Consider the following 27,786-nt stretch of genomic DNA (forward strand, 5'->3'; position numbering starts at 1 on the left):
TTCATGTGAGTGCCAGGGTGCATTTCAGCAAAAGCTGCAGAGTCGCTGCCTTCATACCAGAAAGAGGAGACATCTAAACAAATTGCCATATTCCTGGGATCTAGAAGTTTTCAAAATTCTCAAGTAAAAGAAATAATGCTGTATTTTTTAGATTAATATTAAATAACTGAGTGTGGCTGATTCATCTTTATATATAAATATATATTTCATTGATAGCTAGATTATAAATTTGCATTAATTTATTATGATTATTATTCTCTTCTTGGAAAATGTTCACTGAAGCAATGTATGCATTAAAGGCTTGTCTTAGCTTTTTTTCCAATCTCATAAAAGGGTCACTGACTCTCTTCTATAATTTTCAAGCACCTAAAATTTACTACCAAGATTATCCTGACTCTGCTGTCTGTTAGTTTAAGCCATGATCTTCTCAACCTTATTTTTCTAGGAAGAATAATTGTCTTACAGGTCACAATGAACATAAATATAGTAAGCTGATGTCCAAGTGCCAGGATTGTAAAACATTTACAATCCAATGCAGTACAGTTCAGTAACAGTAGAATTATTTGTTACTAAACTAGTAGCTTAACAGTTGTTAACAGAGAGAAAGCAAAGGACCAAAATGTTTAATACAGCTCTCTATGCCTTTATAATTAATCTAACTTTAACTGTTTGATTAATAAAGGAACCATTCTTGGATTATGTGTGAAGGTTAATTTGCTGTCAAGATCCATCAAGGTTAAGCTAGAAGGATCCCTAGAAGATATTATTTGGTTCATTCATACAGGCAAGGTAATACTAGCCATAGCAATATATCTTCCAACATTTACTTGTTTACCATAGCTGTGAACACTTGCACAGATAAAGCCTCGTTACTCTCCCCAGAGAGTCTATACAGAGGTTGGCCTTCTTTCTAGTTAAAAAGTTTTTTCTAACGCCTGGTCTGAATCTTCATTGCCAAAACAAAATTCTACTATTTCTCTTACAAAGTTGAGACTCCTTTCACATACACCTCCTCCACCATTTCTTCTTTAGTCTAAACAATCCTGAATCTTTAAGTCTTTTCTGTAGGAAATATTTTCTGGACGCCTAGGAGCTGTGTCTTACCAAAATGTTTTCAGGTAGTCCAAGTCTCCCTCAGAGTGGAGTAACTGACTCTAGACTAATGTTTTACTCATTTTGCATAGGACAAAGTTATATTGCTTATCTTAAATTATTCTTCATTCTGTTTTCCAGGATGATGTTTGCCCTGTAAAACATCAGTGCTGCCTCACATTCAATCCACAATCCAGACCCCTCTGAACCCATAGGCAGCTACAATGCCAATACTACATCCTACAGCTGCATAGCTGTTTATCCCTGCCAAGGCCATGACTCAATGTTTGCCCATGTCATATGCTAATTTATCTTTTTCAGACTATTTCTGCAATTTTTCCACATCATGTAATTTCAAAACCTTTCAGCTAACACACTAGTAGAGCCTTCCCAGCCCTTTGCACCCTCAATTAGCATCTGGCTAATTAGCATCTGGCTAAAAACACTGAATGGAAGCAGGTTAGAGCAACCTGTACAGAATCCCACCTAATGTCCCTTCCATTTTCATAATAACATAGAGTTATTCAAAATAACTGTCTGGTAGGTTCCCACCAAACTGAAAGCTGTGACACAGTATTTTCATCTCGACCATGCTGTCCACTGTGTCAAGGCTACTCCACAGTTTATAAGACTGTTTATGGAAGCTGTGCCATAAGTCAAATCTATCTTGCTATATATTTTTGACCGCACTGAAGCTCTTGACCCTGCTTAGTGAATAAATAACGTGAAAACATATAATGAGCAAACACAAATGGAGGCAGATGGTATACTTTATTTTCCCTTGTACTTGTTTACCACCCACTAGGGCAATGCTCTTGGGCCAGAATGGGCTGTGACAGACAAAAGGAAAAGAAGCCAGATGTTCACTATGTATTGTTGTTTTATTAAATTAATGCCAGTATGAAATTTCACCAGCAATAGGGTCATTACTGCTGTGACACCAAAAAAAAGAAAAAAAGAGACTGCAACAGATGTTTCTAGTTTTCAAAAGATTTTTTATTATTATTTCACACTAATCTAAAGTTTCAGTAACGTAACTTTCTCTCGCTGTCCCCAAGACAAAGAATAAGCAGATGCTTCTCATAATTTTGCAGTTCCTGATCTGAACATAGGTCAAAAGTACAACCAGGGCTGTATAGCAACTAGCCTCAGTCCTGGGAGCCGTATTGGCAACTTAGTGGAGCAGTCCCAGGGGGCTAATTTTCCACTCAGAGGAGGATTAGATCATGCATCAGAATATGGTCATGCTGCTGCCAGCACCCAAAAAACCTTGCTCACAGCTAGGTCAAATATCTGTGCATGGCGCTGCGTTGCATGGTGTAGAGATACTGAGGAGAAAGAGAGATAAAGTCAAATGCTACATGTCTGTCTGTAAACTAACAAGTCATCTGAGGAAAGAAAAAACCCCAAAGTTAAACAGAAAGGTAATCCCCTAAGATACCCTAGTCACTTTATATATATTAATTACCTGGTGGTGAGACAGCTATACATATGGATTGATGGATAAATAATCTACTTTAAAAGAAAACCCCAACCACGTCTCATTCTGAAGCAATCCTTAGCCAGTGTAAAATGACACATCTCCCTTACAGCCAAAGATGCTGTGGCTGATAAAAACAGCTTCAGATGTGGCCTGCTAAGGCCTTTTCCATATGGCCTGCGGTCATGAACATTTGGTGCATCTCTTTTCTGTACATCTGCACTACTTTCCCTGCAGTGACAGGACAGGACCTTGTGTAGGGACAGTTGATGTTTGTTTGATGTGAGGTGAACCATGGACACTGATGGTAGATGTCCATGAGAGGAGAGTGACTTTTTAAATACATAAAATACTTTTAACTTTTTAAATAAGCTTAGAAAATGGCGTGGGAGTCACACAGTAAGTGAAGGAAAAGTTTGCAAAAGAAAAAAAAAAGCATGTTGCTAAATAAAGTGGTCCTTTTAAAAAGCTGAGCTTGTGTCTATTTTAAAACAAACATTTTAACAGCATGGCTATTGAGATGGCAGCAAGAAACTTTAAGCATCTTATGAGAATCATTTGCAGAAAAGGAGCTGGTTCAAAGGAACAATTGTAGACATAATTTGAGTTGCTTTTACCAATGGTAACATTACAGTGTAGGAGAAAGAGAGTGTATAGGTGTCTTGGTTTCAGCTGGGATAGAGTTAACTGTCTTCCTAGTAGCTGGTACAGTGCTATGTTTTGAGTTCAGAGTGAAGAATGTTGATAACACTGATGTTTTCAGTTGTTGCTCAGTAGTGTTTAGACTAATGTCAAGGATTTTTCAGCTTCTCATGCCCAGCCAGCGAGAAAGCTGGAGGGGCACAAGAAGTTGGCACAGGACACAGCCAGGGCACCTGACCCAAACTGGCCAACGGTGTATTCCATACCATGTGACGTCCCATCTAGTATAGGAACGGGGAAGGGGGGGCGGGGGAATCGCCGCTTGGGGGACTGGCTGGGTGTCGGTCGGCGGGTGGTGAGCAATTGCACTGTGCATCATTTGTACATTCCAATCCTCTTATTATTACTGTTGTCATTTTATTAGTGTTATCATTATCATTATTAGTTTCTTCTTTTCTGTTCTATTAAACTGTTCTTATCTCAACCCACGGGTTTTGCTTCTTTTCCCAATTTTCTCCCCCATCCCACTGGGTGGAGGGGGAGTGAGTGAGCGGCTGCGTGGTGTTTAGTTGCTGGCTGGGGTTAAACCACGACAATAGGGCACCAGTAGCTTACAAGATTATGTTTTGTGCAGTGCAATGCTAGTAAAGGTAAGGCGACAAGTATTCACATTTACAAATGTTCTGAACTGTGACACTGTTACATATGTCAACTCTTTTAACCACACAACCACTGGTAGAATCTAGGATATGGCTGTAAAAGCATAAATGCTACAAACACAAATTGTCATGGGTGTATTCACTAGTATGTATTCTACATGTAGGTTTTTCATAAATCTTGAAACGTTAAGGCTTAGTGCATTTCTAGCTAGTATTTTCATTCTACAGTATGGCAAAACAAACAAAATATATTGAAATCCATTCATGTCTTTCTTTTAAAATTTCATACAGGGAGATATATTTATTTTTAGCTTAGAAAAATCTATCTAGAAGATACGTTTTTGGTCTTCCTGATTTTACTGAGAACCTTGGACACATCAGAAATCTCTTGGCCCTACTCACCCAGACAGTATCAAAAAACATAGTGTGAAGACAGGATCAAAATAGGCCCCGTGAAATTTGGTCTCTGAAGAAACATTACTCTGGAGGCTGGAAAGGAGAACAGGCATGTGTCTGCAATCCCTTCTGTGAAGAGGAGAAGAGATAGCTGTGCTCATGGAAAGCATCTATTACGCCCACATGAAACACAGTGTCTCTTCAAAGTTTTGTGAATCTTGCTTGTTGATGTGGAATGACAAATGATAAGCAGAAGTAAAAATTGCACTCATTAGAGGTAACTCTGGTTTTTGTTTTACTGTGTTGTAATATATGAGAGGATGTTTTTAATATTTGTTGATTGTTGTTTCATCTACGGACCTTTTTATTAGTATTTTATCACTGATGTGAAAACTTTAACAGCACCAAAAGGTTTTCTGACCTGTATTCTATGGGCTGCCTTTTGTGGATATAGAGTGATATAGAGTCATAACAGCACTGGGCATTTCTTTGCAGAAACACTTACTACATTTAAATTTCTCAACAGTCACCAGATTAATTTCTTTCAACAGGACAAAATTCAGCTCTGGAATTCCTTCTGAAATATAAAGGCACCAAAGAGATGAAAAATTAAAGAATAGGGCCAACAGAAGAGGCAGGACTAATAAAAGGTGTTATTAATTCCTTAATTCTTATAGTAGTAACTCTTAGCTCTCATTTGTTACTGATAAAGAATTATGATAAAATATTTCGCATCCTCAATTCTTCAACAGTGCATGCCTGCATTCTTACAACAAGCAAATCAGTATATCTTTCATGCATCAAATGAAAGGAACAAGAGCTAAAAGGGAACATGGGCTTTATAATGTACATTCTATATTTAAGAGTAGATACCCTATGCCCTCTGTTTACACCCATGGAATAGAAAAGTCCCATTCCCCAGCCAGTGAGATATGTATTTGTAATGACAACCCACCTCATTTCTTCAGTGAGGTCACCTCCTCCCATTCTTTCTCCTTGATTACCTGCTGACTTTTGCAGTAAAGCAGCATTTTTAGCTGCAGGGACGCAATCCCATCAATAGCGAATATGAAACAGTATTTTGGCAGCAGTGGCCAAAGCTTTTTCAAATATATTTGGCTTCTTCCAATTAGAAAGGTAAATGTCTTACTCCACATGTGATGGCAGGAGTTTTTGATTAATCAAAATGTAAAAATTAAGATTTCATTCAAAAATATTGGTGCTTTGTGAAGAAGAGGGGAGAAAAATGAATGTCCCAAACCGGATTTACTTTTGCTGTCCAGTTTCCTCAAGATGGCTGACTTGCCAAAATCTAAAAATGGCCTCCCCCTTCCAAATAACTCCTAAAGCCCAAGGTGGTCTCAAAGTAATTTAGCAGACAGAAGGAATGAGCTTCAGACCAAGGGATTTCTCTCTGTTAGACAAATCTCATAAAATCTGTAGTTTGCACTGATTTTAACTTTTCTTAATAACGATGTCCTCAGATGTGTGCACACATGAGATTTGTGCTGCACATTCTGACTTTGCAGTGAGTCCTTCCAGCAATGCAGAATCAGTCTGAGTGCCTGACATTAAAATGTCTAACACATTCTCCAGACTTCATCAGCATCTATTTGGCACCAGCTGAACTTCATAAAGTAATTTCAGGTTCATATCTCATAGTTGGTGACTTCATACAATCCTTTACTTGTTACAAGAAACAGTAAGAAAAATTACAGAGAAGATCAAACAGATGTCAGGCACAGATCTACTAGGTTTACCTGGCTGGTATCGTATAAGCTTGAGGTATTCTTTCAGTCTTTCCTCCACATTCATTTCTGAGCAATGTAGGAAAGGTACAAGAACTGCATAAATAATGTAGAAATAGCTCAGCCATTTTATGCTCCTACAAGCTGGGAAAGTCTCAGTAGGTTGCATCACTCCCTGCTAGAATTGCCACAATACGTGTCCAAATAGTGCTAGCAAGAGGATCAAGAAGCTGGAGAAGGGATTTACGGAGAGGAGGAGGCTCTGAACTTCCTTATTGAGGCAGCAGGAAAGTAAGTAGTAATTCCTAGCTTAGCTCTTTAGCTGGGAAGGGGGGAGGGCATCTAGGTGAGGAGTCCAGTTTCCAGCACTGTGTAGACAACCTAGGCAGCTTCACTTTACAGAGCTCAGCTGTCACAGTCGTGATATCCCAATATATGTTTGGACAGATGTTGCTGTATTACTGAACAAAACATCTGTCTAGAGGCTCATATCCAACTTCTTTAGTCAGTGAAAATGCCACACCTGTGTAAGATGTTTGTTTGCAGATGAGGTAACTCCATGGCTTCATAGTGATCTCTTGGTTAATGATGCTGCTGGCTAATAGAAGCTGCTGGGTAAGCTTTCAACAGTCTAGACTGAGTTCGTTCCAGTGATGATGGAGCCAGACTCTTCTCAGTGATGCCCAGTGACAGGACAAAAGGCAATGGGCATGAACAAATGAACTCCACACCTGCCTTCCAGCCTCAGTCATCCTGTGATTCTGACATCCATGATCTATTCTCATGTTTTTGCAAATCCTATGTACTCTTCATTCTCTGACAATAACAATTTATACAGAAAATGGCTTTAAACAGAGTAAGTTTGTCTTTTGAGACACTGTATATATTTCAGAAACTAGAATATTATCCAGTGAATCCTCAACAGCCAAAAAGTTCAACATGAAGATTATATAAGTCATAACTTGTCCTAAAAACCAGACATGATAATCGTTACATTAAACTGATGTAATAGTAACATCAGTTACTCAGCTAGGACCAGCTGAAATGATTCCTTTTGGTTTTAACAGGAGTTGGGCTAGACCCAACAGAGCAAATCTTTACAAATAGGTGGCAACTAGCTCTGTTGATACCCATGGAAGTTGGAACTTATGGGAGCTGGTTTTCTCTGGTTTTTTTTTTTTAGGACCATATTCAAGAGTGTTTTGGTGTTTAAAAGAAAAGTGTGCACCATCTTAGCAAAAAAAAAAAAACCAAAACTTTTCTTCCAGTCATCTGACATTATCCACTCCTTGTCCTATCAGACATTCCCACCACTATCAGAGCAATAAGCATCGTATTCCCACTTCATTTAAAGCCTGTTCGAGCTTTTTGTGACTCTGGGATTTCTCTTAAATATAGGACAAAGAGGCACCGAGGTGTAAGCCTGATCCAACTGTGAAGCTAGAGATGACAACTATAAACTAGTGATCCAAATTTTATCATAACTAAGATCTTGCATTGCACAAATTTTGTAAATTAATACTTATAATTAACCTACACATAGTGATTCTTACTAGTGTCAGAATAATTTCTGCAGAGTAAATGGTACTATGATACCATATATTGCTTCTAGTCAAGAAATATGGTATATTTGGCCCCAGATAGGGCTAGACTAAATGTTCATCAGTTAATTTGCAGCTGGCTAGTTTAGCTGTAAAACCAAGTTAAATTTATGCTGTCTCTTAAATATTCCCATGCATGAATATTTTGTAACTTTGCTACAAGGCAGAGTCTTGAATGTGTGCACAAATATATTTCATACACTATAAAATAGCACAACATGTGTAAATGCTGGCACATAAATGAGTGAAGAAGGAAAACACAGTAGGTCTATACTTAATGGCAATGGGAAGATAAGCAAAGATAAATAATAGTATATGGTGTCCTTCATTCTCACTTGAGGAATGATAACAACTGAACTAACTCAATAGTCAGTATATGGTGATTGCTTGGAGGGTCTGAAAATTAGGAGCCTAAGTGTAGAAGAATCTCCTGTAAATCAATATTAAAAATTACAGCAAATTGGTAAAATGCATTAACATAGCAAAGAGACAGTCTGCAGGGCAATTCATGTCACCTTTTCAAAATTTTAGCTATTGTTTATGAATGTTCAGTGCCTCCAGATGATCAGAAATTTTCGACTGTCCATTTGGAACTATTTTAATCTTTGATGAATATTCCAAAACCATGTCTAGCATTCAGTTTCCTTAAAGAGCCACAATTTTCTTCTTTTTCATTACTGTTTTACCAGCAAAACCTGTGTTCAGCTACATATGTCATGAAAAACCATCTCAACAACAGAAAGTATCACCAATATTCAGTAGCTGCGTCAGCTTTTGAACTCTGTGTGTGTGTGTGTGCATGTGTACATAAATGTACATACACACATGTAACACACACACATATTTGGATAAGTATGGAAAGACTAACACCCCAGAATTACATTCTATATCATATTCCATCCTATATTTAACAGATACTGCTTTTTAGTTTTGCCAGGCTCTTTCAATCTGCTTTGTTAAATGAAAAATGTGTACTCTATATTTGTGCATTGTGTACTCCAGTACATATATAACTAAACATGAGTACCTATCAAGAGCCAGGACTACTTCAATAATGTACCACCACACTAATCCAAATGCAGTAGTAACAGGTTTTTATGTCACCTTTTTGTGCACAGCCTAATTGTTGCTTTTACTTTTTTGATTTAAACAATGTTCTGGGACATAATTCTAGCCAGTTTAAATTATACAGTGCTAGCAAATAAGTGTGGGGTGTTATGCACTAAATTATACTAGAAGTGTACATACTACATATTTTGCTTTAGACTTTTGTTAGTTGTTAATGAAAATTACATGGAAAATAAAGGTAAGTATTAACATGGGCCTGTTGAAGAGAACTTGTTATGTTCCCAGCGTTTTGCTCAGGCAACAGGGTATTCTATTTCTGGTTCAACACTAAATAGAAAGTGCAAAGAATATACTCCAGCAAATACAGAGGCAATATCGGAATTCATGAGTCTCTCCAGGGAAAGTAAATGCTTCCTAGTGCTGTCATGTTTAACAGCATTTTAATACCTCAGGAAAAAAAAAGAAATCATACCATCCTGTGCATACAACGGATGAGAACTGTAAATGCAGTGATACATTAAGAGAAGAAAAATTGAATGTTTTAGCAAAAGACACTGTTATAACAGGCCTTGAATATCACTATAATTTTTAAAAATCTAAGCATAAGCTTATTTCTAAAATTATTGCTACTTTACTATTAATAGAAAGTCCTCTTATTAATCTATTTTCCTTTAATCTTGGCTTGTTTTCTTAACCAATATGGTTTGTTACTGGAAGATAACAAACTAACTGACATATAGTCTCAGTGTTATTGTAAGGTGAAAAATAATGTTTTTAAGAGTTTCTTCATTCAAAAAAAAAAAATGTGTTTCTCATACACTTCAGAGATTATTTTTTTCCAAATTGAGATTTTGCGATGTTTGAGATTCTTTTCTGGTTGAATTGGGGAACACTTAAAATTTCAACAACAGCAACAGAAAGCCATGCCCAATGATCAGTTTGGGTTATCACAGAGTTTTGCTCTAGTTTTGAGCTTTTACATGTTATTTATTATGGTTTATGTTATGAAATAACATCATTATTTCAAACTATTTTTGTCTTCAAAATATTAAAAAAGGCAGTATCACCAATTTTGAAACTTCCCCCCCCCCCCCAGTCCATTGTGGAAAGATAATACAAACTGAAATCAGTCTTTTCTCACAAGCAGATTAGATTTTGATGAATTTGTACATGCCAACTACAAAAAAAAGGTATTAAAATAATCTCAGCCAGTACTTTGATATTCTCTCCCAGTCCCCCCCAACCTTAATAACAGCAACCTTTCTTCCTAGCCCAATAGCTTTTTATGTTTAAAACCAAATAGGAATATTCTGGAACAGTTATTAGCTAGCCTAAAATACAGTTCCAACGAACTTCACACTAAACCGGTTAAAGATCTGCCTTTCATGCTTTATGGCAACAGTCACAATGCCTAGTGCTGCAGTTAAGTTCCTCGCCATATTTTTTATGTTTCTCCTTAACAAAGATTGAAGGTTTTGTTTGTCAGTCGTGGCCTTTAAAGCCTAGGTAAATCCCAGAATTTGTGCTGAATTAAAAAGTTTCAGTGTTATCTGGAAACCTCAATAGTTGAATTATCAATAAAGCAGACAGAAGTCCAAAAAAAATCTTTCATTTGCTAGGAAGCTGAGCTGTAAAGCCTAACCTCATTAGGTTCTCTCTTACAGTTTTTGTTCAAAAATAATCTCGGAAGTGAGTGCAGTAGTCTGTGAGGATGTAACAGTACAGATTTCCATATCAAAGTGCCACCAGCTAAGATACTTTATCTAAAGTGTATTTTATAGTGCAAGATATGCAATCTCTTTCAAGTCACATGCTACTACGCTTGCTACTAGCTAAAGCCTTATTGCAGAAATAGTCTTTCTGAGATTAATTTAGCAACATAGGTGAGAGTATGTATGACATATTTTTATAGATGAAGGCTACCATGGCCCCTTGGTTCAGATGAGTTGCTCAAACTAATTGGTTTACAGATACTTGCTTGTAAACTGACTGGAAAAAACCAAATTGGAGTAAAATACAGAGCCAAAAAACAAGTCTTTCTGATTAACAGTCTGACTCAAGAGAGATGGTTTTATACTGATTGTGGGAAAACTGAGGATGGATGTTAGACGCAAATAGGTTCAAAATAAGTGGTAAATGAAGATATGCTGCCTTGAAGATAGATTTTTGAATGGTAGGACACCTTTTTTTTAAGTACAGAGCATGATAAAGAGGAGCTAGATGCAAAGAGGCTGTGGTTTGCAACCCTTTGGTTTCACAAAACTTAAACCCAACAATGAAGAAAAAATGGCAACATTTGACATACCTCTGTCTAATCTACAACCTCTGGCCTAATTAAATATAGATTTATATGTTCACCGCACACCATGTGTCAAGGTCCAGTGCTGGAGCTGGACTGAGTTTGTTTACAGGGAGGGTTTTGGGGTATGGTGTGTTCAGTTATCAGAACATTTCAGACAATGAGTCACTGGGAGCCCTGAGAAGCAGCACCATCAGCAAAATCTTTGACCACACTGCTGCTGTGAAGGATGCATTAATTACACTGATAATGTTGAGGAACTGACATTGTAAAGATTAGTTTACAGTAAAAATTACTCTGGACAAAGTAGGTCGGCTAGAAGTTGATGACATCCAAGACATTTAGCCACCCTCATCCTTAATTTTAAACTATGTTGGCTGCCATTGGGCAGTGGGTGAAAAACACACATTCTTTTTCCTTTGATAACTTGGGAGAAATGTTTGATTTTTTTCAATGCAGTAATGAATTCTGCTACAGCAAATATACTGCAGTTGATGAAAACAAACAATTTGACAAACTGTCAGAGATGCATATACAAAATGACAGCTACCCCCTTTAGTGTTCTTAGAATAACAGACTTTAAAATTAAAACCAACTATAATTAACTGTTGTTTGGATGCAGAGAAGAATCCTCAGGCAATCATTCCCAGAGTGTTCAAGGCTCAGATTTGACTCTTCATTCTGTCTAATTTGAAGCAAAACTGCCTTCCTACCAGTCTGCTGGCAATAACATGTGGATGACCTTTAATTGGAGATGGGATACTGCCGTGACTTACCTATTCTGTTTACATGAAGAAAAACCACCATATTCTCACAGTGCAATGTAAATTCCTTACTTAACAGAAGGTAAGAGGAGTAAGGAGTGTGACATAACAAATCCACCTTAAGATGATGCCATTGCCCAAGAGTATGTCAGTGAAAAAGTTGTGTCATTGGGAACCCTTCTTCTTTGCTAGCTTCCTTCATGTTTCAAGTGCAGACAAGGAGAAAACAAACAGTTAAAGGAAAAGACATTTACTTCATGTGCCCTTATCTCCTGCAGCAATAAGTGAGGGATGGTCTGGTTCCTACTCTATGAGCCAAGATAAGGCACTAAGGAAAAGAGTGAAGCATAACCCTCATGTCACTGTAGAAAACCCAATACCATGGCATACTGTATTTAAAAAGATATCCCACTTGGTTTCTCTGAAGATCACTCCAAGAATTCTAAAACTTAACTAAAAACTGGTTGACTTTTTACAGGTTCTCAGACCTTGTATTACACTCTCTGCTTAATTCTAGAGTAGCTTACTGGGAAAGGAGGAGAAGATGACAGTGGTGGAAAGCTGTTGGAATTCTCCTCCAGTGGCAGAATCTATCAAAAGACTTGTATGCCTTACAAAACCAGAACAAAGCAGCATTGTATCTCCCTCCTATACAGACACTGGATCCAGGCTCTTCTTTGGTTTCTATAACAAAAAATTACCCAATTCTACTGTTAAAGACCGCTTTTAGGACACTGAGGAAACATTTGCATTTGTCCCGTAGTACTGCATTTGAGAAAGTGACTCAGCTGAAAGAACAATTGTGTGGGAGGCATTTATCCTATGTTTTCATGTTTTATTTCAACCTGCTTTTCTTTGACACAAGCATAGAGACTTATAAACCAGAAAATGTTATTCTGTACACAAATAACCTCACCTATGCAAAGGTATAACCCAAAGCTTTGCTATCAGGAGGATAAATCTCAAAATGTCTCTGAGATCTGTTTTTTTCCTAGCATATCAATGGTACAGGGCCTCCAGCTTTATGATGATTTGGTTGTACAAGGTGCAGATCTTGAAAACATTTGAACTTATGTTCAAGCCTCACACACTGTTTAATTTCACTGGCCTTACTTCAGATTTTCACTAGTTCTGGACAGAGCAGAACCTGGCCCAGAGTCTAACAAACAGACTTGACAACTGATGATAGTGAGACATGCCCCAGCACACTGAGCAAAAAGTCACCGTAACAGACACAGAAAATCGATTCCGTTGTACTAGGAAAAGAAAAGGCAGCTTCCTTAATTTCAGAGGGAATTTTCTGTCATTGTGGAAAGCAGATTTAAACACAAAACGTGGTGATCCTGCATGTTCTGATAGAAATTTTCTGCTCTTTTCTCAGCTGAAATCACTAGTTACTCAATTATTATTTTTTCATGCTTTGTTCAGCCATTTTAAGGTGGTGTTCTACAGGGATGGTGATGGGTATTTTTGCTTTAATCCACTACAACAGAACAGTAAATAAAAGGTAGCTCAAACCTCAACAACATAAACAGAAATAGAAGAGGAAGTAATATAGAATAACAAGCAGAAACTTAGTGACAATTAATCACCAGCATTAATCAATTAAAACTGTGCTTCAGTATCACCTCAAAGGAGGCCATTTCTACAGATATGTACAATCCACCTGTCTATACCTTCTTAATCATTTCTTACCCCTCCCCCTTGAGCTGGCAACAGTGATTGAGGGATTGTTGTGGGTTTTTTATCAACAGGAAGAAGATAGAAAAGGTGGAAACAAGCTGAGATTCTTAGGTGACAGCAAGTGTGTGCGAAGGTAAGAACAGAAACAGGGCAAACCACACACAGTAAAGCAATTTACGTGCCTAACTTCAACTGTTTTAGAAGTTCTTGTCTACCTGACCCTACACATGAGGAACTCTTCTCATTTCTACAGCCCTTCTGTCCTGCCCAGTGCCATCACAAATACAACTTTTTACTGACTGACCTTGTTCCAGTTACAGGAGGGATGCATCCCATTGCCAACATACCACAATAAAGCAAACAGGCTTTCTGTGGTGGCTCTTCAATGACTTTATGTATAAATTGCTTAGAATATAATGTCCCAGACAGTCCTACTCCCAAACAGAAAAGTTGTCATGCTCTTGAGGTATCTGATGGGTACATCACAGATATGCAAATACAAACAAAACTTTTTTTTTTTTTCACCTTATACTGGTGTAGCATTGACAAATCTACTTCAGTTAGATAATTTGTGGTAACTTGATTTATGCTTCACTGATAGCTCTCCTAACTGCAAACAAGCAACAGGCTTAGAATTCAGCACGCTTAGTGAAGATTCACTGAGAACTGAAAACACATCCGAGACATTTGCCTTGGGGTTTGAATGAGCAGAAGCCAGTTTATTGTCTATGATTGAAACCAGGAAAGGTTTGAACACAAATCCTAAGGAGAAACTCAAGTAATTCAAACCTGTAAATCACACACACATACACATACAGAAAAATGGCTTGCTTCAAGCTCAGCGAAACAGAATAGTTAAGTCTGGCAAAGCTCTTGTACAGACCCATATACTTATAATTGCTAGGGGAAAGCATACTGCAAATGATTTAGGGGTTTCATCTGAACAAGCACAAAAACATTCACTGAGTTTAATGATGGCAGGAATTGCAAGGAGGAAAATTAAGAGAAAAATAGACAGGCACTCCTTTCACAGCACTGATGCCTTGCCTTTTTGACCTTCTGAACAGCTATCGGCACCATCTCACAAGAAAGCACTCTTTCCCTACAACAGACTCTGCATTTATAAATACGGCAGCAGTGTCAAGGTCTGTGATTTCTGCTGATGTGTTTTCATGTTTAATCTTGAGTAGAAAGGTGTGGGACCCAACATCCCTACAAATTATTTTGGAACATGAATTAGATTCAGGTTGCATCTCTACAAGTGGCTAAGTCTACCACATGGCTCACTGTCACTGAAAGGAGAGAAATGTTGCTCCCTTCCCACCCCATCCCATCCCATCCCATCCCATCCCTTCGTGTTTCTTCACTGTCTCACTCATCCCCATTCCAGATTATTTCCTCCCTTGAGCCAGCTAAGGCACTGACTGAACCTTTCTGCAGCAGAAGCAGTAGAACCCACCTCAGCAGAAGACTACCCTGTATTTTTCTAGATTATTTTTCTGCCACATTTGTGAGCAGCCACAGAGGTGACCGGTGAGAACCAGAGCAGTCATGAGTGGCAGTAGTACATGGCAGGGCTGGACAGGGAATCCATGGGGAGAAGGAGAGACAAGAGAACATAACCTGCTGCTTGAAGTGGCAGTGACTTATCAGATCAGATTTGCACATCTTGGCATGGTAACTTGACTGAAATTTGTTTGAAAATCTCACATTGGAAATCACCCTCTACTTCTCTTCTGACCATCTGGCCTGGTTACCTGTGTTCATCCCTCTCATCCTGGTCCGGTTCCCTGGTCTGCTTTTTCTTTCATTTCCTTGCCTCTCTCCTTCGGCATCACGGCTCTCACATTCATTCTTGTTCCCCTTGTCATGTCCCTATTTCATTCTCCACTGCTAACATCCACTGTCACCTCCCTCCACCCCAGCATGGGTGCAGCCAGTGCAACAGGCATGTACAGCTCCTCAGGCTTGCACAGGGGCGCAGCAAAAACATCACTCATTGCCCCTGAAGTTTTGTAAATCCGCTTTAAAAAGAACAACAACAAAAAAAATCCCCAACAATCAGTACCCATTTCTATCTGCTGCATATGAGTAAATACATCCTCTGTAATGCATAGATGTCTCAAACCACACACTTCCTTACTGACAAGTTGCATGACAATAGAGCTTACAGCTGGATGTTAAATACTAATCATTCATGTTTCAGACTACTCTGACCTTTCTCTCACCCAGCATTTTAAGATCTGTGTCTCACTTGGTCCAATTCCTAACAATGTTTTTTTAGAAGATGCTTTTGAAAGAATTAGGGCTGCCTGTATGCTGTAACCACCAACCAGACTCTAATCCAATCAAAGCACAAATCCCTGACGTGTCCCACGTAGCGGAAAACATCAGTGAGTGCTTATGAGTGTAAAGCAGCTCTTGATGAAACCAACATAGCTCAGCCTTCAGCGCAGACCCAGCACAACAACTGAGGAATTTCAACTGCTGCCCTGCAACCGCTCTTCTCAGCAGGAAGGTTTTCAGTGGCACTGGAGACACAAAGCTCTCCCATTTCTGCACAGGGGAAAAACAGGCCATATGAACTGGCACTGCTTGAGCTACCCACCAGAGAAAAACAGCCTGCAGGGAATTATGACACTGGGTTTTACAGATGTGAGAAGTGAAAGACACCTACACTCCCATGTGTACATTGTCAGATGCGTGGTGACCCCAAGTGGCATGGGAGAATTGGCACAGAGAGGGGAATGAGCGATACGGAGAGGAGAAGCCAGTGACCAAGCTGGGAGCTAATTTGGGGCTCCCCTGTTCCTGAGTCAGTTTCCCCAGGGAGCCAAATGATGCCTGTTACTAGAGATAGACTGTGGGATACTGATCCAGCACACAGGTACTTAAGACCTAAAAATGAGACCCAGTCAGATTAGGTATTTCTCCTATTTCCTTGGAAAGGGGAAAAAACAGCTGGGTGTATTATACAAGTCAGCGTTCCCGCAGCGCAACTAACTAGTCAGACTTTTGGTTTTTCACATTTGACAGCCTAGGTTGTGTACAGTATTTCCTACTTTCTGAAGTGTCAGAGGGCTTCAAATTGTATTTTCTGAAACTAATCATGACTTCCGAAACTTGAAGATAACTGTTGGAGGTTCTGATTAAATATTGATTCTTGCATTCAACAAATTGGTTGTAAATAACAAATGCCTGACATAGAACATGCAGATTCCCTATTGTAGATATACATATGTTTCATTTGGCAGCTAGTGTATTTGGCTGTATTAGAAGTGTATAAAGAGGGATCAATTCATACTTTGTAATTATTGCCCAGAAGTATGTAAGTACATTCTGCTAGTTATGCAGTAACATTTGGAGAACAAACTGGTGGATAGTGGATTCAGCTATCGACACACAAAGACAGTCAGCTGCAAATGCTGTGCTAGTCAAACATGAATTAGCACATAAAAAGAGCAGTTATCTCTGCGAAACCATTCCAGGTACTAAGACAGGCTCTGGTAATTATAGTTCCAACAGTAAACAGCTCTGGGAATCTAATCTCTTATCCCCAGAAGAAAGTGGATCTTTATTCAGTGTAGAGGGAGTTGGCTGAGCCCATGAGGAAACCATTTTGGTTGCTTTCCCAATACTTTCTTTATGAAAAATGAGCTTCTAGTATCCAGTAGTTTAATAATATACTACTTGCAGTCAAGATTACACCTAAAGTAGGATTAGATACTGCTTTACAGAAATACCATACTACATGTTCTGCCAACTGCTAGCTCTTACTCCACAAGTACAGAATGACTTTCTAGAAACTGAGGTTTAAATTTATTCCTTTATATGCATATATATATATACATTTATACACACTTTAAAGAAGTTTATTTTAATGTTTTAGTATGGAGACTTTCTACTAAGACTTAGTAGAAATAAATCACCAATTTCAGAGATCTGAAGACTGAGTCATACTTAAGTGCAGTAAAATGTAAACCAGAGACTATTTCTCTAGCATAAATAATTACCTTTTTTATTTATGGCTATTTTCATTTTTGGTAGGCTGAATCAACAGGCTATATTTGAAGTGACCGCTTCCCTCTCACACTGCCAGAACTCTACCCTGAGCCCCTTGGACCAGCACAGTGAGCAGAATCTTTCCTTGCAACTGTGCTTGAAGGATATCAAACCTATTGCTTTTTTTCTCTTGGCCTTTCATAAGCTTCTTTTAAATCATATAATTTTCTGCTGCCACCATAAGATTTTCTCAGCTCCAAATTACTCAGCTCCCACTTAACAAGTTGTCAAGTGACTATTCAAGCAGTAAAAGACATGTTTCTGTAGAATTGTAAATTATTTATTGTTTAGAGGTCGCTGAAAATTAACCTAAACAATCCTGTGAAAAAGAACAATAAGAACTAACTCCTTAATTTGCTGGAGTGGTTGGCAACATTAAATAGAGAGTTTCAAGTCACTATGAAATCAAAAGTGTAATTGCGGAGGTGCTGTGCCAGATCTTTCTTGCCTCTTTTGAGAATTCACAAGTATCTGCTCCCCACCTGCCTTCCCTGCCCCTGACTGCTACCTGCACAATCATTAGATTTTTGTATCCAGTCTGTTCTGATAGGAAGTGTGATATTTCAGCTTCTGTGCATTGATACCATCCTGCAGGAGATGGACTCCTAACACAGGGAAGAAATGAGGAAGATGGGCACACAGGCTTCTAGCATGGGAGTACAGAATCACTTCCACATGGCTGCGGGCCCTTTGTATGAAAGAAGACATGCCATCAAGCCTGCCTTCACAGTGGTCTGCTGACCTTCTTCAGACCTCCTACCAGACCTATTAGTAGGATCCAACAGGTCTTGCCTTTCAAGCAAGCATCTGCCATGCCCCATTCACTCCTGCATAACATTTCAGTCTATTCTTTAAAAAAAAAAAAACCTTGATGTCGCTCTGGACTCCTAAACAAGTGTGATAGAGTGTACCACTTACGTGATCTTCTTTTTAAAGCAGTACATCAGAAAGGCAAATTCAGTTCCCTCCTTAGCCTAAGAAATCCAGATCTCCTAAAATGAATCCTTAAGTACAGACTTCAAGACTCCTGTTTAGTTTGGCCCATCGAACAGCAACAAATGCAACATTTATGGAGGTAGAGTGAACACAAAGCAGTACAGAAGATACAAGGGCTCAGACAGCCTGAAAAGTTATGTCCAGTTATTTTAATCCAATGACTAAAATGCATAAACAATATGGGAGAAAACACTATTCTCTGATGAATGACTAGTTACTGTCCAGGCTTCCTCTTCTCTTTCTCCCCCTTCATCATACCTGTGCTGGCAACAATTCAGGCAAATTTGGCGAATGTTAAAAATCAATTCTGCCTACAAACTTGGCCATTGCATCTTCTGGAGACAGGCCAATTCACCTCCCACCTGGTGGCTTGGCCTCATGCCCGTGTATTGTTTAGCTGAGAACTGAGGGATGTAGGGGGAAAGGGCTAGAAGTAGCAGGAGAAGAGGGAGGAATAGTAGCTTCTGCTGACTCTCTTGCCTTAACACTAGGTCCTGCTCCATGTGTCTGGTGTCAGCACTCTTACATTTCTTGCTTTACATTGCCTTGGCTTCAAAAAAAAAGGAAATAGAGAGTGGTTTCCAATCAGAAAAGCTGACGGCATGGTGAACAAAATACATACTTCTGGACATAGCAGAAGATGCATCTATGAAGAAAAGGAAGAGGCTCACCAGTTTCTGCTGAAGGAGATGGATAGGGAAGTTATTCTATAAGAGGCAGACTGCAGCACATTCCTTTCCCAAAAGAAAAAGACCACAACTGAAATTAGTGAGAGTTCTGATCCTACCAATATTTAGTAGTCTTCTGCTAACACTCACAGCATCAGGCCTCTCAGAGGAACCCAAGCACAGCTACCTTACAGCATGCTGGTCTTTATTAGAGTTCAGCAGAAAGATAGAAAAGAAAAAAAAAATGATAGTTACCACACTCAATTCAGTTGTAAAAGCTGAGGACAGCAATTGTTAGGAATGATTGCATTCTGTAGAACATTTAAGGCTTAATAACACTTTGGAGTTCATTTATAGGCTATCAGTGGCTGATCATTTCCCTTCTGAGTTACCAGGCATTCCTCAAAAAGTGGAAACCAGTTGTAGTTTATCTAGCCATTACTATAAGTGTTGAACACAACAAAGTTCTTACCTCAGTTACTTCCCTAGTCATATCCTTCCTTTACATATAAGACACTCAAGTGTTATTATTAACAAATTGAGAACTTTTTTTTTTTTTTAATAAAGCTCACATACACTTTTGTCAGGTTTTCTAGGCTAGATATTCAGTTTTATCTTGTCTGGCTAAAAGAACTCAAGCCCCATTTACAACCTTCAAGGGTGAAACTGGATAAAAGTGCCAAATGAATTAAGTAACAGTTTTCATCCAGCAGATATTAAGGGTATGGGAGGACACTGGAAATTACGGAGTATAACCCTGAGTTCTGTAGTTCAGTTTAAAAAAGTGCTGTCAGCACTTTATTCCGATAAAACTCATCTGTGAAAGACCTAGACTGACAGTAGCAGCTAACAATTTAAATGGAACTATTTGGTAATATTTCTAGCTGATCTAGAATGAACTGTAATGGACCATTGTAAATAAATCCCTAATTTGCTTGCGTTCCATCTGACAAATGTTCCCACAAGTGTAATTGTATTACAGAAGGTTTGCATTCATTTCAAAAGAAAACCGTGTTCTATGGTAGAAATGGCATAGTTGGCAGCATCATTCCATGATTTTGATAACACTTCCATTTGAATAAACTTGTCCCATCTCTGTTGTGAATTAGCAGTGCCCAGATATATGTCTAAAGAACAAGATGAAAATTTCACTGTAGCATTTTAGAAATGTATATATAAAATTATAAATACATAAAATTATGTAAGACTTTAAAAAGATAATACATTTGTTTTCAAAATGATGATCAATGGCTGAGAAACACTTCCTGGATGGTGCTGGAGTGTGCTGGGAAATGGGAGTCTCAGCATTGCTGGTACAGATCACGAAACACTGAACCAGGGTTTAGCGTTTTGCCATCTCTCTTCAGAACCTTCTGCCACTTTCCATATACTTCAGATGGCCCTGCTTAGAATGAAATTGCCTTATAATCTTCACTTTTTCCTCTGGTTGAAATGTGTGTCTTTAAGACACCGTTCTCCTCCACACCAGTTCTATCACACACCAGTTTAACACCAGACCTGCTGTGATTGTCACTGGATTACCCAGCTTTCTTTGTAACAGGGTTTAAGTACATCTCTCAATGGACCTACAGATTACAGGAGAAGAAATCAATTCCCTCTGCACATTTAATTGCTTGGGGGAGGGACTGCCAAACTTACCTAAGACAGAAGTGCCGTGACTATGAAACCTTCCCGAGCTGAGTGGACAAAACAGGCACATGAGTATCTCTCACACCTATGGCCTTTCCAAAGCCAGAAACAGTAGATGAGGTTCTCCTCATCCATAAGGAAGACACCTGAACTATTTCACTTCGCTCTCTTCAGAGCCACTGAAGAGAAATAGGTAATTCTAAGCCATGACTTCCCAGGCTTTGTTAGATGTCTACTTCCAAATGCAGTAACACTCACATTAACTTTCCCCTTAAATTCAACCTACTGAAGGCCTGGTTTTCTAGGTGTGCTCAAAGAGTGATATGAATACATATATTGATGTGCACTTGTGTTACAACATGGCTGGACTCAAAAGGAGTGCCCATTTCTCATTCAATACATGTAATACAGAGTGCTTGCCCAGGATTTGAGAAGCCTGGTTTCTTGATAGACCTTATTTAAGCTTTCAAGCCCCATATCCCAAAGAAGCACCCATGACGCTATAGCATGTGCTAAGTAAGTAAACACCTTCTTGTGCTGGATCTTTGTATACCGAAGGAACAAACAAGCGAAGTCCCTAATATGGTCTTTTGGCATAAAAGGCTATGGTTGGTAGCCAACAGCTGAGGAAATTAAAGCCTCCAGTATATGTGCAATACACTTACACAGGAGATGATGGATCAGGACCCAGAAAGAAAGAGCAGATGATGGGGCCTCAGTGCAGACCCCTACTTTGCAGACTTTCACAATTGGTACACAAACTTGTATCTCGGGCTTACAGATTCGAAAGGTAGTTTCAAAAGTATGTAGCTTCTTATTGCAAAACTGTGCAGTGCACAGACGACATTGTTCACTATATTTTGTCCTTACTAGAAGAGGAACAAACAGCTTCAAAAACTGAAACAGAAGTTACAGGCAAAGTGTTCATTCTACCAGTGCATATAAAGGTGTTGCCGAAATTCGGAATAAAACTCCTTAACAGCAATGAGAAGTTAAGAAGCAGGCACTCCTTTATTGCAGCGCTGGGCACACGGGGGATCGCTCCACCTATCGTGTGCACCTGTCTTGTCTAACGATACAGTTAAATACACACCTGTTACACATATTCATTAAGTTTCTGGGAAATGTTATACATAATCATCAACTTTCCAGTAAATTATTAGCATATGTATATGTCTCTTCACGCAGGCGCAGCAAAGGTCTCTGGTGGTCTTCAGAAGCCCTCTGGTGGTCTTTCATAGTCTTCCTCACTTGTCCGCTTCTTGACCTCCTTTAGCTGATTCTGCGCAGTATGATTCTCATCACTATCTATATTAGTTTGCATAAAAATGTATACTATGTTCTCTTTTGAAATCCAACCTTTTCAATGATTGGTCTTTCAGTTTGTTATCAAAATGGGAAAGGTAGGGAGTTTTCAAGAAGCAAATCTTCTTGGCTTCTTAAAAGAAAATATAAGCCAACGATAATCAGCTAAAAGTACAGTACTGCACATTCTTTAAGTTCTTTATCTACTATGGTTACACCCCACAACTCTATATTCCTAATATTTCAGTTGTAATCAGATTTGATTTCTTTTAAAATGTAACAAAGGCATCTCTTTGTTGTTTACCATGCGAAAGGGGCATTAGTCTAGTTAAGACATAGATTACCATCCCCTAATGCATCCAGGTGAATCAGAGGATAAGGAGCAGAATCCATTAGTCCTGTGACAAATATCATGACAAGAGCATGAGGAAAAATACACATGACAAAACTATATTTGCAAAAAAAAACATAGCAAGAAAATAAAACAAAACAAAAAAATTCAGAAGGATGCTCAACAGCTTTGGCATAACCACCTAAATTAGAGGACACAGAAGATAACAGTACTTATAAACAGTATTATGAAATACAATCTCACATGTGTAATTAAAAATAACTTGATTTCCATAGCAGAAGTAGTAAGCCATCCACTTACAAAGGCACTTCCATGTTTAATAAAAAAACTAAAGCTAATTTTATGGAATTAAATTGGGATTAAGGATCGTCTTCTGTAATTCATAATAAAGTTTACAGGAAACTGTATATTCTGTGACCGAGGGAAAGTTCTTAATGTTCTTTGTAGTTTATCCCACCACTAACTACAAGAACAGATGAAATCTGCAGCATCACTCTTGAAAAATAAGAGCTTTTATGTGAGATTTTGAAAATCACAATTTTAAACTGACAGTAAACTGAAGGCACTTTTAATGACCATTTGTAAGGGGAGCTACTAGCTTATCTCATGAGCAACAAAAGCATCACAAAAATTATTCCAAATTAATTTGGTCTCTAAAAGCCTAGCAAAGATGTAAGAGAAAATCTTCATTTACAGAAACCAAAATGCTCAAGTGCTTAATTCAAAAATTAAATGCAGTAGCATCCCTGTTAGATAAATTCATGTGTTTTATGAACATACGGGTAAACTCAGCTGCAGAGAAGATAAGTAACATGTTTAAAACCACAAAGGAAATTACTGCCAGAATTCAGGATGGAATTTCAAAGTCTTGTCTCCCAGTGACCTGCTCTGCCCCTTGTATCACACTTTTTTTATCAGAATCACTCCACTCCCAAATTGTTAAGAATAGGTTAATCACCAATTTCTGCTGCTAAATTCATAAACAATCAATCTACAGGGGAAAAAAATGTTGTAATAGGAGACTTTTGAAAGAGGCTAAATATACAGCTTCCACAGAAACACTATGGAGCAATAAACAATAACTACAAAGGAAAAGAGTTAGGGAACTGATAAAGAGATCCCATGGACTTATATCCACAAGGAAGACATAACTTGATTACAACATATCTGGAGGCTCCTGAATGATTGCAAGTGAACTGCTGTTGACTTCTTCAGAAGTCTTCAGGAAATTCCCTTTGGAAAAAAAATTTTAAGCAGTAGGTTCCTTTCCCTTTTCAAGCATAAGTACACGTATTCCACATGACACCTGTCTGGGTTATGAAATAACTAAAGAAACATAGATGCCTATCTTGTCAGAAATACTCTTCCCTGGCATTTCAGCTAGGCTAATGCAATAGTGTAACAGGCTGTCTTTATATGTAAGACTCTGGGACATTAAAAAAAAAATCATACTTTGAACAAGTCATTTTTCAATAATTTTTATCTCCTTTCTGGGATGATTTCTGAAGCATGATGATGAACAATTTCTCTGTTTTGTTTTTTATCAGCAGATACCAAAGATGTACATTTATATTTGATTCCAAGTTTTGGAAGCACTAATGTATTTGTAATGACCAAATGCTGCATGTATTTACACATGGAACAGCATCTTGTCCTAGATGGGATTGCACAGGATGTGAATGAGTGGAGAATTTGTTGTGTCATGACTTTTCCTAGTCTCAGGAAGAACACATTTCATTTCTGTGAATATGAACACTTTTAAATTTAACTTTTCCTCTTCCCTTTTCTTGCCTTCAGCTCCCAACACCATCTGGAGAAAGGGATGGAAGCCCCTGGCAACTCCTTACTAAAGACAGAGGGTGACTAGAGGCTATGCAAGATGAGAAAATGCTGCATTAAATTCAAAACACAACATCTTCTTATGCAACAGGGAGATCTTTCTCAGGACCCTGCACATGTAGAATTAACTAAGGAGCATCCTAAACATTACCATTTTTCACTCGAAGTGAAAGGCATATTTTTTGACCTTGTCATTTCTAGCATAAGCACATATAACAGCACGTGTCAGTATCCATGTATAAAAATTCAGAAACATAACACTCTACTGCACACACTTCTCCCCCTGGGGAGACAGTGAGCGAACAAACACATGCCAGATGGTAGTCGCATTGCTTAGTGCACTACTGGAAGGCACTCAGTTATTGCAGAGACAAACACAACATGCAGTGAAAGCAGAGTCTACACAACAGCCACTTTTTGGTGCTGTGTGTTTGTATACTGCTTAGCACAATGGAGTCCTGGTCCATAACAAGGTCCACACATGCTATCAAACAAAGGACAGTGACATTTCCTAGCTTTTACATGGATGGATGTAGAGGCTGAAAGGTGGGTGAAAAGCAAGCGCTCTGGTTCAACTCTGCCATTTAATCCTCTGTACCACTTTTACAAGATAATGCTTAGGAATAAGAGCACAAACATACAAAGAACTATTTTAAACTTCAAAGAACTTAAAAATATTAATTGGTTCAAAGGTCAACACTGCCAGCCCTCAGTTTACAGAATTTCAAGTGAATCCTCTAAATTTGGATACCATTTTCTCAATTCAGTCATAAGTATTCATCATATCCTTTTATTGTTAGGAAGACTTCATAGCATGTTTTGATTACCTGATACTTTCCACTGCAGAGCATTCTGCAGGAAACTTTACTTTGAGAATTGTACTGAAGACCAATGCTTTTGCTAGCCTTTAAAAATCAGCACGTAGAAATCATCAGGTGGCAATTTGTCGTCTAAATTTATTCTATGCAATTTCACTCAAATTTTGCAGGGTGATTGAAGGGGAGGGGGAAATGGTGTTTTCCTTCTGTTGCTTGTGCTTCTTGGAAGATTTTGCCGTGGTAAGACTACTTAAAACAGCAACTCAAAATAGCTGAGACTTTGCACTTAACAATAGCTGCAGAAACTGCTGTGGGAGCAGAGAGACCAGAATAAGTCTACATGGTTATGAGGTCCATCCTATAGTTCAAGTGCTAAGTGGGTACTTATTAAGGTTTCAGGAGTCACAGCAAGCTCTAGATCTACAAGGCAGTTACTCTTGACAGTGCTTAACATTACAATGTGTGATTACCTTTTTTCCCTTATGTTAAAATAGTGGCAACTGAAGTTCTTTTTCTTCATTGTGCAAGTTGAACTCTGTTTGCTTTTGCACGGTGGCTGAGACAGATGGCCAGTAAAGGGAGGTGGGTTTGGATGGATGCTAGTAAATCTGGCATTTCTTTTCTTCTGGGAATCCAATTTTTCTAAGTTATAATCTTCTTGTTCTAAGCATACCATTATTATATGGTGGTTGTGGGCCATCCTGGCAGCTGATATAAGAAGAGTGTGTCATTCAGGACTTTATCCACCAAATAATTATAAATACATTATGCTTACAGTGAGTTGAAAGACCAGAAAACCAACAGTTGTACCTGTAATTAGAAATTAAGTGTTTTCAATGAAGAAGGCTCAAACATGGACAGCACTAATGAGTGGATGAGCTGAACAAGTTTATGAGAGGACAGGCACACTCACAGCTGCTTATCAGGTGTTTCATTGCATCTGTGTATTTTCAGTAGGGGGTATGAGGTGCCTTCAAGGCTCAAGTCCAGAGGTCTATAAGCAATACTTAAGTATTTCCTCCATCTCTAAAATGCACATGTAAATTTAGAAGGCAGAGATGGTGAATCGAAATCAGCACATTAAAAAGACTGTATTTTTTATCATTGTTCTAACCCAACAAAATTTAGCAGATGGCCCACACAGCATTTTTGCATTTTTCTGCACAAAATAAGCTCTAGTCCTACTCTCATTTTCTTAATATTACTAGTGTAAAATAGAGCACAGGCTGAGAAACACTGAGGTTTTTTCTCATCCTATATGTTCCCCTCATTCATTTTTTGGCTTCCAGGCATTTCTGTTTGTCATGCTGTAATGGATTTCTTGCCATCCAAATGGCTTTGTGAATACTACTAAACACTCAGAAACTTAATATATATATTTAGCAAAAGCCTGTGTGTCACAGTTCAAATTGAAGAATGAGAAGCTGACCAATAAATGCTGCAGCTGAGGCTGAGATAAATATTCACTAACAAATTGGATATTACATATGCAATTTCATGAACTCTACAACAAATGACTAATATAACCTCTTTTAAGTGTGTCAATGAATTACACACCACTGAAACCAATCAAAATACACTGATATCAGAGATGGAGAAAGACGAAAGTCAGTCATGGGAGAAGAAAACAGATTTTTAAAAATTATTTTCCTCTGTTATTCCTTAAGTCTCACTCAGGTCATTAGAAATCTAACAAGAGTCATAAACATGGGCTACAAAAATTAAATGCGATTTTCATGTCTAGATCTCACAAATATCATGTATTCGTCAAAGCTTGTTAAATCAAGTTTTCTGTTATTTTCCATGATCTTTCTTCTGCTTTACCAGCTGTAACTGTACAGTGTTAAAAACACATCAGAGTGAAGCTGCTAGCAACAGGTCACTGAAGAATGATTGCAAAAACAACTAACTGAAGTTCCCAAAATGCCCACTCTTCTTTTCCCCAAAATAAAAGGCCCATGAAACTCCTGACACTCTGCATGGTTTATAAAACAGTAAACCCAGTCAGTTTTGTTACAAAGGAGAATATCACTTGATCTCATAGATGAATTTTTTTTTTTCAGGATTAGACAAGCTGATGGCACTAACAGCAACGTAACTGGGAGTTCACATTAAAAAAAAATGCCCTAGAACTTATTTCTCAGCAATGCAGTTCAATAGAATTTGTATATAATGAGCTCCATAGTAGTCTGAAGATGAAAGATGATGACTTATTAGAAGCGACTGTTTATTTGAACATTACCATAAACAAGTATTTGACAAAAAGCGTCAGCTCAGTATTCAGAGATTTACTTTCTTGTTTACTGGCATGCCAGAGAACCGGAAGACTATCTGCAGGTTTTGAAGCTTTGACAACATGTTGGCTGCTCAGCAGTCTATAGGAAAATCAGAGATAGAGATGAAAGCTTATTTTTAGAATTCATGGCTAGCAATATAGAGAGAGAATGTCTTTGAAATGGCAGTCACTTCTAACACTCACACATTTCAGAGAACTGTTTCTCTGCTTATCCACCTATCTGTTACAGTCAATGTTAGAATGAGGAAGTATTATGCAAAAAACAGTCAATATTTTCCCCCAAAATTTAATAAAATAATCTTTGTAGTTTCATTCTGGAACTTTTCCCTTTTTCTTTCAATAGATAGAAGTAAATTTCTATGAGTTTT

General features: G+C 38.3%; 1 long non-coding RNA gene across 1 annotated transcript; it reads left to right on the forward strand.

The window, feature by feature from the left end:
- Positions 1-27,738, forward strand: LOC128137122 (uncharacterized). The gene is made up of 3 exons (XR_008233561.1): positions 1-123; positions 4,190-4,546; positions 24,263-27,738. It is a non-coding gene; the product is annotated as an uncharacterized LOC128137122 (long non-coding RNA).
- The last annotated feature ends 48 nt before the right edge of the window (positions 27,739-27,786 follow it).

Source organism: Harpia harpyja, chromosome Z (assembly GCF_026419915.1).
Source record: "Harpia harpyja isolate bHarHar1 chromosome Z, bHarHar1 primary haplotype, whole genome shotgun sequence".
NCBI classification, from domain to species: Eukaryota; Metazoa; Chordata; class Aves; order Accipitriformes; family Accipitridae; genus Harpia; species Harpia harpyja.